The 14144-nt window shown below is 48.0% G+C and overlaps 1 protein-coding gene across 3 annotated transcripts in view; it reads right to left on the reverse strand.

The window, feature by feature from the left end:
* The window catches only part of GPRIN1 (G protein regulated inducer of neurite outgrowth 1), a 76203-nt gene that overhangs the window by 5940 nt on the left and 56119 nt on the right, over positions 1-14144 (reverse strand). The gene's annotated exons all lie outside the window — the stretch shown is intronic.

The following is a 14144-nucleotide window of genomic DNA, read 5'->3' on the forward strand; positions in this document are numbered from 1 at the left end:
AATACTCCATCCTTTAAGCCCTCTCCCATACATAGCAAGCGACGCCCCTGCATTGCTCCGTTTAAGCCTAGAAAACGGAGTGTTGCCATACCGTGAACGCCTTTGCCTGGCAGAGGCGTTAGCAATTACTGCGGCCCACCCGCATTAAATGCGGGCGCATGCGCAGGATGGGACCTGCGCATGTGCGGGAGGGCCCTATTTGAAAAAATGCGCACTAACCACCATTGTACGCAAATCGGTCAATGTTTTTTTTACTGTGCATACGCCTGAGACCAAGTGCGCACGCACAGCAAGTGAATTATGATTGCGGTCACAACAAGAGAGTAGTCACAAACTGAGTGACAGGAAGACAGCGTTTGGGGGTGGAAACGAGGAGTGGATGGGTAAATGCAGGCATGTCATGACAGTTCAGATGGCGTTTTCTGGGCGTCCATAAATCAGTAGTTGCTAGCTGCTGTAAAGCCCTCTATGTCCCAGAAGAGCAGCTCAGCCTGCGTGTCTACAGAGGCACTCAGAATCTGCAACATGTCCTGATACGATGGTACTGCTGTATCAGCAATTGTACGCCATCAGACGGAAATAATGCAACCGCAGTGGGCGTCCCTATACTCACGTTAGCTTCTGCCCATATTAGCATATAGTCGCGATTGCGCACAGATAGATACAGCAGCAGCAAGAACAACCACAGCTGAATTAGGCCCAATAAGCACTCCACTGACAATTATGCACAGAAACATTACTATTTGTAACCTGGAGAAATGTAGGAGCTGAGGCTTCAGCAAGAAACTCTAGAACCGTAGGCATGGCACCTACATGGTTCTACTACTTCACCTGGGTGCTTAAGGTTCGTGATGGAGCATTTTTTGTATATCAAGCTAATTTGTTACAGTTAAGTTTATTGAATAAGTTTAAACAGAAAGAAAAAAAATGTAGTGATTTGTTGTTGTTTTTTTGTATTAAGCAGAATTAACATAAATGATTTATTTTAAAACCTTGATCCTGAAACCATTAGAGACATTTAAAGAAGATTATGGGCCTAATTCAGACCTGATGCTGTGTGCCAGACAGCCGATGGCTGTCTCATCCCTGCGATCGCCTCTGCCTGATTGACAGGCAGAGGCGGTCGCTGGGCGGGAGGGGGCAGGCCAGCTGCGTTTGGCTGCCGTTTAGGGGATGCGGTCCGGGAAACGGAGGCGTGCCCAGACCGTTGGGGGGGGGGGGGCGGTACACGGCAGCTGCGTGATGACACACGCAGCCGCTGTGACCCTCACAGCGACGAGTAACTCCTGCACTGGTGGGGAGCTACTCTTCCAGTACAAAAGCATCGCCGCTGTGCAATGCTTTTGTACTTGTGCGGGGGAAGGGGAATCGGGCCTGACATGCGGGGCGGAGTATCCCTGTGCTGGGCGTCCCCCCGCATGTCTGTGTGACTGATCGTAGATGTGCTAAATTTAGCACATCTCTACGATCGGGTTTGAATTAGGCCCTATGTTCACGTGTTCTAATTAAAATCACTTTCATAATTAAATCTGTTCTATGTAAAATGTACAGATTCTATGTTCTGTTATACTCTAATAATCGTTTCACAAACACTGTGAAAATTATACTTAGCTTTTGTATTTTACTTAATAATAACTTTGTCACGCTCACTAGCTCTTACTTCTGACAAAGTCATCACACATGCAGAGAAGTCTGGCTGGATCAATAAAGAAACAATATACAAAAATATATCCCTGTGAGCAATGTATGCTAACAACAGTCTTTATCTCCACAGGTTTTATTTATTTCCAATACCTATTTACATGTCAGATTTTAAAATAAGCTGGAAGTACTGTATGGTGCTTGTTTTGAAATGAATCCAATTTCTTATGAAAAATCACCTCTTTGCTAGATCTTTTTTTTTCTGTTTGAGTTGCAGAACCCATTCTGGTGAGTAGTATGCACAATAGAGACCCAATCTGGTGAGCAGTATATACAATAGAGACCCATTCTGGTAAGTAGTATAGGTTGAGTATCCCTTATCCAAAATTCAAAATCCCACATTTTTGGGTCCCCTACTGAGATAATGACATATATATTATATATTATGTGCATATATAGATATATATAGATATATAATATAATATATATGTATATGTGTCATTATCTCAGTAATCCCCCTTTCACATCACACAAATAACCCGGTATCGACACGGCATATTGCAGTGTCGAAACGGGTCAGTGTGCGATGTGAAAGCACCTTTGCCGAATTAGCGGGTCGCCTGACCCGGTAATTCAACCCGGTTAAAAAGAAGGGTTATTACCGGGTTGAATACCGGGTCAGGTGCAGTGTGAATGGGAGCCGTTTCGATGCGACACGGCTCCCATTCACAGCATAGGGAGAGGCGGCGCAGGAGATGAGCTCATCTCCCAGCGCCGCCTCCACCCCCGCCCCTGCTGCTGCTGCACCCCCCGCTGCTATGGCAACCGACCCGGTATATTGCCGGGTCGGAAAGCCAGCAGAGGAGATCAAATGCCGGATCCCACCCGGTAAGGACACGTTTCTCTTACCGGGTAGGATCCGGCATTTGCGATCTGAAAGCGGCATAAGGGAACCAAAAATGTGTGATTTTGAATTTTGGATAAGGGATACTCAACCTGTATATACAATAGAGACCCATTCTGGTGAGTAGTATACACATTAGAGACCTATTCTTGTGAGAAGTATATACAATAAAGACCCATTCTGGTGAGTAGTATTCACATTAAAGACCCATTCTGGTGAGAAGTATATACAATAGAGACCCATTCTGGTGAGTAGTATATACAATAGAGACCCATTCTGGTGTAGTATATACAATAGAGACCCATTCTGGTGAGTAATATATATAATAGAGACCCATTTTGGTGTAGTATATACAATAGAGACCCATTCTGGTGAGTAATATATATAATAGAGACCCATTTTGGTGTAGTATATACAATAGAGACCCATTCTGGTGAGTAGTATATATAATAGAGACCCATTCTGGTGTAGTATATACAATAGAGACTCATTCTGGTGAGTAGTATATACAATAGAGACCCATTCTGGTGTAGTATATACAATAGAGACCCATGCTGGTGAGTAGTATACACAATAGAGACCCATTCTGGTGACTAATAATTCTAGCAGAGCCCATTCTGGCAAAAAAAGGTCCCAGGCACTAATGGCCTGATGTCATATCATGTATGTCCATACTAGCTTGACAGACCATGTTTGTATCATTATGGGGCATTTCTAAAAATACTGTCTGATGATGACCTCCACTATACCCCTTTCACACTGAACTCCCGGGGTCCGATCCAGGGTTTTGAATATAGTTTCAAGCCGTGTCACACCCCTTTCATACCGCAGCTTGGACCTGGATTATTCCCAGGTCAACACTTTTCACACTGGAACCGCATCTGCCACCTTCTGCGCTGCCTCCTTCTGCCGCCGGGTGAGTAACCGCAAACCAGGGTCCGACCCGGTATTTTGAACCCGGGTCAGACACGGGTCAGACGCTTTTACACTACACTTTCAACCCGGGTTATTGCAGGGTTGGCTCCTTTTAGCTCAACCCGGGTCAGCAGTGAAAACTCCATGGATGTCATTTTAAATGGACTTTTCTTGGCTCAGAAAGATGGGTGTCAAAAGGAGAGGGTGAGGACAGCTCACAGCATGGCAGGAATCATGGCTGACAGAGCTATGTTTTTATACACAAATGCATCTTTAACTGTTCCAGTAACATACCTCCCAACTGTCCCGATTTTCGCAGAACAGTCCTGATGTTTTGGGACTGTCTCGCTGTCCCACCCGCGGCCCGCAGTGTCCCGTGGTGGTGGTGGTAGGGGGCTTGGGAGGCTCCTGTCACTGCTGCACTGCTTAGCAGAACGGCGGTGAATAGACACTGTTCTATTCACAGGTGACAGAGGGAGAGGGGGCACGCCAGCAGCTCAGAGAGACGCTGGGCATACCCCCTCAGTGACGGTACAAGGGAAGGGGGGGGGTGACTCGCGATCGCGGCTCTGCCACTAGACCACGCCCCTCTGATATAGGCTACGCCCCAAGGTCCCTCTTTGTACTATTAAAAAGTTGGGAGGTATGCAGTAAGCTGCCTAGCAATCTCTCCCTCACCCCAAATTCATAATAGCTCTAATTCTTAATGCTCTCTGTTCTGTCCTGTGTAGCAGGGCTCAGGCTACTGACATAAAGGCACACAAAGAACAGCCAATCAGCTTTTTTACATGAATGCAGGGTTGAATAACCCGGGTTGGACACTTTATACCCCTTTTACACCGCACAAATAACGCAGTATCGACCCGGCACAGGGGTCAGCGTGCGGTGTAAAAGGGGCAAAGCCGAAAACCCGGGTCACCTGACCTGGCAATTCAACCCGGGAATAATAAAGCAGTGTTATACCTGGGTTGAATACCGGGTCAGTGGCTGCGTAAACGGGCTCCCGGGTCGATGCGTCCCAGGACCCATTTTAATACAGCAGGGAGAGGCGGCACGGAGATGATCTCATCTCCCGGAGCCACCTCCACCTCCGACCCAGCCGCCGGCTCCGACCCCCACTGCTATGGCAACCCGCCCGGCATATTGCCGGGTCGGCGAAGCCTGCAGCAGCGGCCAATACCGGATCCCACCAGGGAAAGGGGTATTAGAGTGCACATTGACCAGGGTCCAACCCCTGTTTAACACTGCTTTTATACCGGGTTGAAATACAGGGTTACTCGACCCGGGATATTCAAAACTGCACCTCGACTCGGGTTGAACTGACTTGACCCGGCAATATCCCGGGATATATTTGCGGTGTGAAAGGAGTTTTACCAACTGCTACAGCCGCTGATAGCCATTCAGCAGCTTTTAAACATGACCCAGGTCAAATAACCCGGGTCGCACCTTTCACACTGCATCTTCTCTGCATTGGTCCCGGGTTCAACACCCTGGTTACAATTACCCCTTTCACACTGCCAATGCCGGATCCCACCTGGAATTGGAAGCGGGTCCTTCCCGGGTGGGATCCGGCATTGGCAGCTGCTGCAGGCTTTCCCGACCCGGCAATAAGCCGGGCGCGTTGCCATAGCAGCGGGGGGGGCGGAAGCGGAGGTGGAGCTGGGAGATGAGCTCATCTCCGCGCCGCCTCTCCCTATCTAGTAAACGGGTCCCAAGATGCATCGACCCGGGAGCCCGTTTATGCAGCCACTGACCCGGTATTCAACCCAGGTATAACACTGCTTTATACCTGGGTTGAATTGCCAGGTCAGGCGACCCGCGATTTCGGCAATGCCCCTTTCACACCGCACGCCGACCCGTGTCAACCCGGCAATATGCCGGGTCGATACCGGGTTATTTGTGCGGTGTGAAAGGAGTATATCAGGGGTGAATTCCCAGGACACACAACCCAGGTTGACTCTTTCACACCAAGCCAGGGCCCAGGTCAGACGCTCAGTGTGAAAAGAGTATAATATAAGTCTGTGTATACAGTGAACTTCCCACCAGTGGCAAATTTCCCATTAGGCACGTGAGGCACTTGTTTGGGAGCAGCAATCGGAGGCTTGTGTTACTACTGTCAGCCCAAAATGTACCAATAACTGCAAAATATTCCATTGTATTGTACCATGGGGCAAATGTATTATAGTGGCACAGATCGTGCTTCTTTAGTACTTCCTGGTTCACCTCATTACCGAGGTGAAGCAGGAAGGGACATCGACAAGATGTATTTACATCTTGTCTGCCGAAGCGGGGGGTGAAAACTCCCCCCTCCAGCAATGTCCCCCTAAGCACACAGCGTGTCAGCTTAGTGCTGATGCACTGTGTCTCCCTGTCCGGCTGGCTCATCTGCGCATGATCTCACTACTCACGCGAGATTCTATTCGCAGTCTGGTGCTGGCACCCGCTATAGCCAGGGAGAGCTTTGTCCATGCTGTGGAGATAGGGCATCGCCACCTGCAGCTGTCAAAATCGATAGCTGCAGGTGTCATAGCCGGCAGCGTTGCTGACAGTTCATACATTACCAATGCTTTTCTACTAAACTGATGAACCTTTCAAAATTGTCAGATCTATATTTGCTGAAAATGATCTGCAAATTACTGAAGAGAGATGTGTCCCCGAGATGTGTGCTGAGCGATCTAGCACAGAACGCTCAGCACACATTTCAGGACGCTCAGCACACACCGTGCAGCTCCACAGGCAACAGATAGCCTGCCTGGAGTGTCCCTTGGGCGCTGCAGGTGGTTCTGCAGCAGCGTTACTGGCTGCAGGGTGCCATTCTAGTCACACTGCTAGGCAGATGCAGGTGCCAAACCCCTAGTTACGGTGGTGACTACTATGTACCGTAGAGTCCAGTGGTGGTTTTTACCAATGGGCTGCAGGACTGCAGCCCCCCCGGTAAAATCCGCCACATCAGCTCACTGTCAGTGAAGCCACATGCAGTCCGTGAGACTGCACTGGGTTCACTGTGACTGGCAGTGACTTCCTATTGGAAGTCCTACCTGTCAGTCACAGACACAACAGGCAGTCCCTATGGGATGTGTTTCCTCCCTCCGGGACTGCCAGACCAGGCTGCAATTATTATTATTATCCTTTATTTATATGGCGCCACATGGGATCCGCAGTGCCCAATTACAGAGTACACAAATTAGCAAGACATGAAGACAGTGACCTATAGTTCAATACAATATAGGACAAGTACAGGGTATATAAACATAGCTGCGTCAGTAAACAGCACTGAAATAAGTATCAGGGTGGCAGAAAACCGAGGGATTTGGTGCCATCAAAGGGACTACTGATAAAAAGATTGGTTATCTTGATTGGCTCTTTCCACATTGCAGAGCACCCATACCATTGGCTCTGCCATTTTTCATACAGACAATGAGTGCACTAGCCAATCACGTGGGATATCCTGCCTGTCACATGACGTCACAGCACAGCCTCCTACAGTCATACCACATTGGTAACAGTGATCATAATATGATCACATTCAATATCAGTTTTCAAAAGCAGCCCTCTAAGGGTACAACTAAGACCCTTAACATTAAAAAAGCTAATTTTAACATGCTAAAACACGCACTAAAGGACATATATTGGTAAACATTGTTTCAGGGAAAGAACACTGATGAAATGTGGGATATTTTTAAAATGTTGCTAGACAAATATACTCATATGCCATGGGCAATAAACATAAGAGTATTAAATTCAAACCAATGTGGCTAAACAAAAAGGTTAAGGAAGTAATGGACAAAAAGAGGCAAGCATTCAAAGTGCTTAAATCAGGTGGGAAGGCAGAGTCATTCCAGTACTACAAGGAATGTAACAAAAAATGCAAAAGGAAATCAGAGCAACTAAAATAGAAAACGAAAAGCAAATCGCTGAGGAGATTAAAACTAACCCTAAAAAGTACTTTAAGTATATAAATGGTAAGAGGCTAAAAAAAGAGAATTTAGGACCATTAAAAAGCAAACTGGGAGTCATGATAAATGATGACAAAGAAAAAAATGAAATATTAAACAAATTCTTTTCATCTGTGTTTACTAGAGAAGACCAGATGGTGGGATTAGTGCGTAACATTAATAATAGTAATGATAAAGGCCCATTGCTTAATACTTGTCTGTCTGAGGAAGTAGTCCATGAGCAATTATAAAAAACTACGACGAATAAATCTCCTGGCCCAGATGGACTTCATCCTAGGGTTCTTAGGAAGCTAAACGTGGAAATAGCAAGGCCACTGTATTTTATTTTCACTGATTCAATTACATCAGACACGGTACCAAAGGACTGGCGTATAGCAGAGGTAGTCCCAATATATAAAAATAAGATTTTACTTACCGATAAATCTATTTCTCGTAGTCCGTAGTGGATGCTGGGGACTCCGTCAGGACAATGGGGATTAGCGGCTCCGCAGGAGACAGGGCACAAAAATAAAGCTTTAGGATCAGGTGGTGTGCACTGGCTCCTCCCCCTATGACCCTCCTCCAAGCCTCAGTTAGGATACTGTGCCCGGACGAGCGTACACAATAAGGAAGGATTTTGAATCCCGGGTAAGACTCATACCAGCCACACCAATCACACCGTACAACTTGTGATCTGAACCCAGTTAACAGTATGACAAACGTAGGAGCCTCTGAACAGACGGCTCACAACAATAACAACCCGATTTTTTTGTAACAATAACTATGTACAAGTATTGCAGACAATCCGCACTTGGGATGGGCGCCCAGCATCCACTACGGACTACGAGAAATAGATTTATCGGTAAGTAAAATCTTATTTTCTCTGACGTCCTAGTGGATGCTGGGGACTCCGTCAGGACCATGGGGATTATACCAAAGCTCCCAAACGGGCGGGAGAGTGCGGATGACTCTGCAGCACCGAATGAGAGAACTCCAGGTCCTCTTTAGCCAGGGTATCAAATTTGTAGAATTTTACAAACGTGTTCTCCCCCGACCACGTAGCTGCTCGGCAGAGTTGTAATGCCGAGACCCCTCGGGCAGCCGCCCAGGATGAGCCCACCTTCCTTGTGGAATGGGCCTTGACAGATTTAGGCTGTGGCAGGCCTGCCACAGAATGTGCAAGTTGAATTGTGCTACAAATCCAACGAGCAATCGTCTGCTTAGAAGCAGGAGCACCCAGCTTGTTGGGTGCATACAGTATAAACAGCGAGTCAGATTTTCTGACTCCAGCCGTCCTTGAAATATATATTTTCAATGCCCTGACAACGTCCAGCAACTTGGAATCCTCCAAATCGCTATTAGCCGCAGGCACCACAATAGGCTGGTTCAGGTGAAACGCTGACACCACCTTAGGCAGAAACTGAGGACGCGTCCGCAGTTCTGCCCTGTCCGAATGGAAAATCAGATATGGGCTTTTATACGATAAAGCCGCCAATTCTGACACTCTCCTGGCTGAAGCCAGGGCCAGTAGCATGGTTACTTTCCATGTAAGATATTTCAAATCCACCGATTTGAGTGGCTCAAACCAATGGGATTTGAGAAAATCCAAAACTACATTAAGGTCCCACGGAGCCACTGGGGGCACAACCGGGGGCTGTATATGTAGTACTCCTTTTACAAAAGTCTGGACTTCAGGAACTGAAGCCAATTCTTTCTGGAAGAAAATCGACAGGGCCGAAATTTGAACCTTAATGGACCCCAATTTGAGGCCCATAGACAATCCTGTTTGCAGGAAATGTAGGAATCGACCCAATTGAAATTCCTCCGTGGGGGCCTTCCTGGCCTCACACCACGCAACATATTTTCTCCAAATGCGGTGATAATGTTGTGCAGTCACCTCCTTCCTGGCTTTTACCAGTGTAGGAATGACCTCTTCCGGAATGCCTTTTTTCCCTTAGAATTCGGCGTTCAACCGCCATGTCGTCAAACGCAGCCGCGGTAAGTCTTGGAATAGACACGGTCCCTGCTGAAGCAGGTCCCGTCTTAGAGGTAGAGGCCACGGATCTTCCGTGAGCATCTCCTGAAGTTCCGGGTACCAAGTTCTTCTTGGCCAATCCGGAGCCACGAGTATCGTTCTTACTCCCCTTTGCCGTATAATTCTCAGTACTTTTGGTATGAGAGGCAGAGGAGGAAACACATACACTGACTGGAACAACCACGGTGTTACCAGAGCGTCCACAGCTATTGCCTGAGGGTCTCTTGACCTGGCGCAATACCTGTCCAGTTTTTTGTTGAGGCGAGACGCCATCATATCCACCTTTGGTTTTTCCCAACGGTTCACAATCATGTGGAAGACTTCTGGATGAAGTCCCCACTCTCCCGGGTGTAGATCGTGTCTGCTGAGGAAGTCTGCTTCCCAGTTGTCCACTCCCGGAATGAACACTGCTGACAGTGCTATCACATGATCTTCCGCCCAGCGAAGAATCCTTGCAGCTTCTGCCATTGCTCTCCTGCTTCTTGTGCCGCCCTGTCTGTTTACGTGGGCGACTGCCGTGATGTTGTCCGACTGGATCAACACCGGCTGACCCTGAAGCAGGGGTTTTGCCAGGCTTAGAGCATTGTAAATCGCTCTTAGCTCCAGTATATTTATGTGAAGAGACATCTCCAGGCTTGACCATACTCCCTGGAAGTTTCTTCCCTGTGTGACCGCTCCCCAGCCTCTCAGACTGGCATCCGTGGTCACCAGGACCCAGTCCTGTATGCCGAATCTGCGGCCCTCTAACAGATGAGCACTCTGTAACCACCACAGAAGAGACACCCTTGTCCGTGGCGATAAGGTTATCCGCTGATGCATCTGCAGATGCGATCCGGACCATTTGTCCAGCAGATCCCACTGAAAAGTTCGTGCGTGGAATCTGCCGAATGGAATCGCTTCGTAAGAAGCCACCATCTTTCCCAGGACTCTTGTGCATTGATGTACAGACACTTTCCCTGGTTTTAGGAGGTTCCTGACAAGTTCGGATAACTCCCTGGCTTTCTCCTCCGGAAGAAACACCTTTTTCTGAACCGTGTCCAGAATCATTCCCAGGAACAGCAGACGTGTCGTCGGGGTCAATTGAGATTTTGGAAAATTCAGAATCCACCCGTGCTGTTGCAGCACTACTTGGGTTAGTGCTACTACGTCCCCCAGCTGTTCCCTGGACCTTGCCCTTATCAGGAGATCGTCCAGGAGATCGTCCTTTTCTTCGCAGAAGAAACATCATTTCGGCCATTACCTTGGTAAAGACCCGAGGTGCCGTGGACAATCCAAACGGCAGCGTCTGAAACTGATAATGACAGTTTTGCACCACGAACCTGAGGTACCCTTGATGTGAAGGGCAAATTGGGACATGCAGGTAAGCATCCTTGATGTCCAGGGACACCATAAAGTCCCCTTCTTCCAGATTCGCTATCACTGCTCTGAGTGACTCCATCTTGAACTTGAATTTTTGTATGTACAGGTTCAAAGATTTCAGATTTAGAATAGGTCTTACCGAGCCGTCCGGCTTCGGTACCACAAATAGTGTGGAATAATACCCCTTTCCCTGTTGTAGGAGGGTTACCTTGACTATCACCTGCTGAGAATACAGCTTGTGAATGGCTTCCAATACCGTCGCCCTGTCTGAGGGAGACGTTGGCAGAGCAGACTTTAGGAACCGGCGAGGGGGAGACTTCTCGAATTCCAACCTGTAACCCTGAGATACTATCTGCAGGATCCAGGGGTCCACCTGTGAGTGAGCCCACTGTGCGCTGAAATTCTTGAGTCGACCCCCCACCGCCCCTGAGTCCGCTTGTAAAGCCCCAACGTCATGCTGAGGGCTTTGCAGAAGCCGGGGGGGGCTTCTGCTCCTGGGAAGAAGCTGCTTGGTGCACTCTCTTACCCTTTCCTTTGCCTCGGGGCAAATATGACTGTCCTTTCGCCCGCTTGTTCCTATAGGAACGAAAGGACTGCGGCTGAAAAGACGGTGTCTTTTTCTGTTGGGAGGGGACCTGAGGTAAAAAGGTGGATTTCCCGGCTGTTGCCGTGGCCACCAAATCCGATAGACCGACCCCAAATAATTCTTCCCCCTTATACGGCAATACTTCCATATGCCGTTTGGAATCCGCATCACCTGACCATTGTCGCGTCCATAAACTTCTTCTGGCAGATATGGACATCGCACTTACTCTCGATGCCAGAGTGCAAATATCCCTCTGAGCATCTCGCATATAAAGAAAAGCATCCTTTAATTGCTCTAAAGTCAATAAAATACTGTCCCTATCTAGGGTATCAATATTTTCAGTCAGGGAATCCGACCAAACCACCCCAGCACTGCACATCCATGCAGAGGCGATGGCTGGTCGCAGTATAACACCAGTATGAGTGTATATACTTTTCAGGGTAGTTTCCAGCCTCCTATCCGCTGGATCCTTGAGGGCGGCCGTTTCAGGAGACGGTAACGCCACTTGTTTTGATAAGCGTGTGAGCGCCTTATCCACCCTAGGGGGTGTTTCCCAGCGCGCCCTAACCTCTGGCGGGAAAGGATATAATGCCAATAACTTCTTTGAAATTAGCAGTTTTCTAGCGGGGTTAACCCACGCTTCATCACACACTTCATTCAATTCGTCTGATTCAGGAAAAACTACAGGTAGTTTTTTCAGACCCCACATAATACCCCTTTTTGTGGTACATGCAGTATCAGAGATATGCAAAGCCTCCTTCATTGCCGTGATCATATAACGTGTGGCCCTACTGGAAAATACGTTTGTTTCTTCACCGTCGACACTAGATTCGGTGTCCGTGTCTGGGTCTGTGTCGACCGACTGAGGTAAAGGGCGTTTTACAGCCCTTGACGGTGTCTGAGACGCCTGTACAGGTACTAACTGGTTTGCCGGCCGTCTCATGTCGTCAACTGATTTTTGTAATGTGCTGACATTATCACGTAATTCCATAAACAAAGCCATCCATTCCGGTGTCGACTCCCTAGGGGGTGACATCACCATTACCGGCAATTGCTCCGCCTCCACACCAACATCGTCCTCATACATGTCGACACACACGTACCGACACACAGCAGACACACAGGGAATGCTCTTATCGAAGACAGGACCCCACTAGCCCTTTGGGGAGACAGAGGGAGAGTTTGCCAGCACACACCCAAGCGCTATAAATATATAGGAACAACCCTATAGAAGTGTTGTCTCCCTTATAGCAGCTTAATATATCAAAAAACGCCAAAAAAGTGCCCCCCCCTCTCTGTTTTACCCTGTTTCTGTAGTGCAGTGCAGGGGAGAGTCCTGGGAGCCTTCCTCGCAGCGGAGCTGAGCAGGAAAATGGCGCTGTGTGCTGAGGAGATAGGCCCCGCCCCCTATTTCGTCGGGCTCTTCTCCGGTGTTTGTGAGACCTGGCAGGGGTTAAATACATCCATATAGCCCCAGGGGCTATATGTGATGTATTTTTTAGCCAGAACAAGGTATTCTCATTGCTGCCCAGGGCGCCCCCCGCAGCGCCCTGCACCCTCCGTGACCGCTGGTGTGAAGTGTGTGACAACAATGGCGCACAGCTGCAGTGCTGTGCGCTACCTCATGAAGACTGAAAAGTCTTCTGCCGCCGGTTTCTGGACCTCTTCACTTTTCGGCATCTGCAAGGGGGTCGGCGGCGCGGCTCCGGGACCGGACTCCATGGCTGGGCCTGTGTTCGATCCCTCTGGAGCTAATGGTGTCCAGTAGCCTAAGAAGCCAATCCATCCTGCACGCAGGTGAGTTCACTTCTTCTCCCCTAAGTCCCTCGTTGCAGTGAGCCTGTTGCCAGCAGGACTCACTGTAAAATAAAAAACCTAAAAACTTTTTCTAAGCAGCTCTTTAGGAGAGCCACCTAGATTGCACCCTGCTCGGACGGGCACAAAAACCTAACTGAGGCTTGGAGGAGGGTCATAGGGGGAGGAGCCAGTGCACACCACCTGATCCTAAAGCTTTATTTTTGTGCCCTGTCTCCTGCGGAGCCGCTAATCCCCATGGTCCTGACGGAGTCCCCAGCATCCACTAGGACGTCAGAGAAAAGGGTATTAAACTTCATCCTGGTAACTACAAACCGGTAAGTCTGATATCTATTGTGGGAAAACTTTTGGAAACTATACTAAGGGATAGCATACAGAAGTACTTGGAGACCTCCCGGGTTATTAATAAGAACCAGCATGGTTTTGTGAGAAATAGGTCATGTCAAACTAATTTGGTTAGCTTCTATGAGAGAGTAAGCAACAATCTTGACCAGGGTAATGCAGTAGATGTGGTCTATCTAGAATTTGCAAAAGCTTTCGACACAGTGCCTCACAGGAGGCTGATTTTCAAATCAAGGGAGCTTGATCTAGGAAACACTATTTGTACTTGGGTATTTAAATGGCTGGATAACAGGGAACAGCGAGTGGTGGTAAATGGGATGTTTTCCACCTGGACTAAAGTAATCAGTGGAATACTGCAGGGTTCCGTGCTGGGGCCGCTATTGTTTAACATATTTATAAATGATCTAGAAGAACTGGAAAGCACAGTATCAATTTTTGCAGATGATACTAAAATATGTAGGGTAATCAATTCAGATGTGGATGTGGAGTCTCTTCAGAGCGACTTATTTAAACTGGAAGTTTGGGCAATTAAATGGAGCATGAGATTTAATGTAGAAAAATGTAAAGTTATGCATTTTGGAACTAAGAATAAACATGCATCCTACAAATTAA

Source organism: Pseudophryne corroboree, chromosome 6 (assembly GCF_028390025.1).
Source record: "Pseudophryne corroboree isolate aPseCor3 chromosome 6, aPseCor3.hap2, whole genome shotgun sequence".
Taxonomy (NCBI): Eukaryota; Metazoa; Chordata; class Amphibia; order Anura; family Myobatrachidae; genus Pseudophryne; species Pseudophryne corroboree.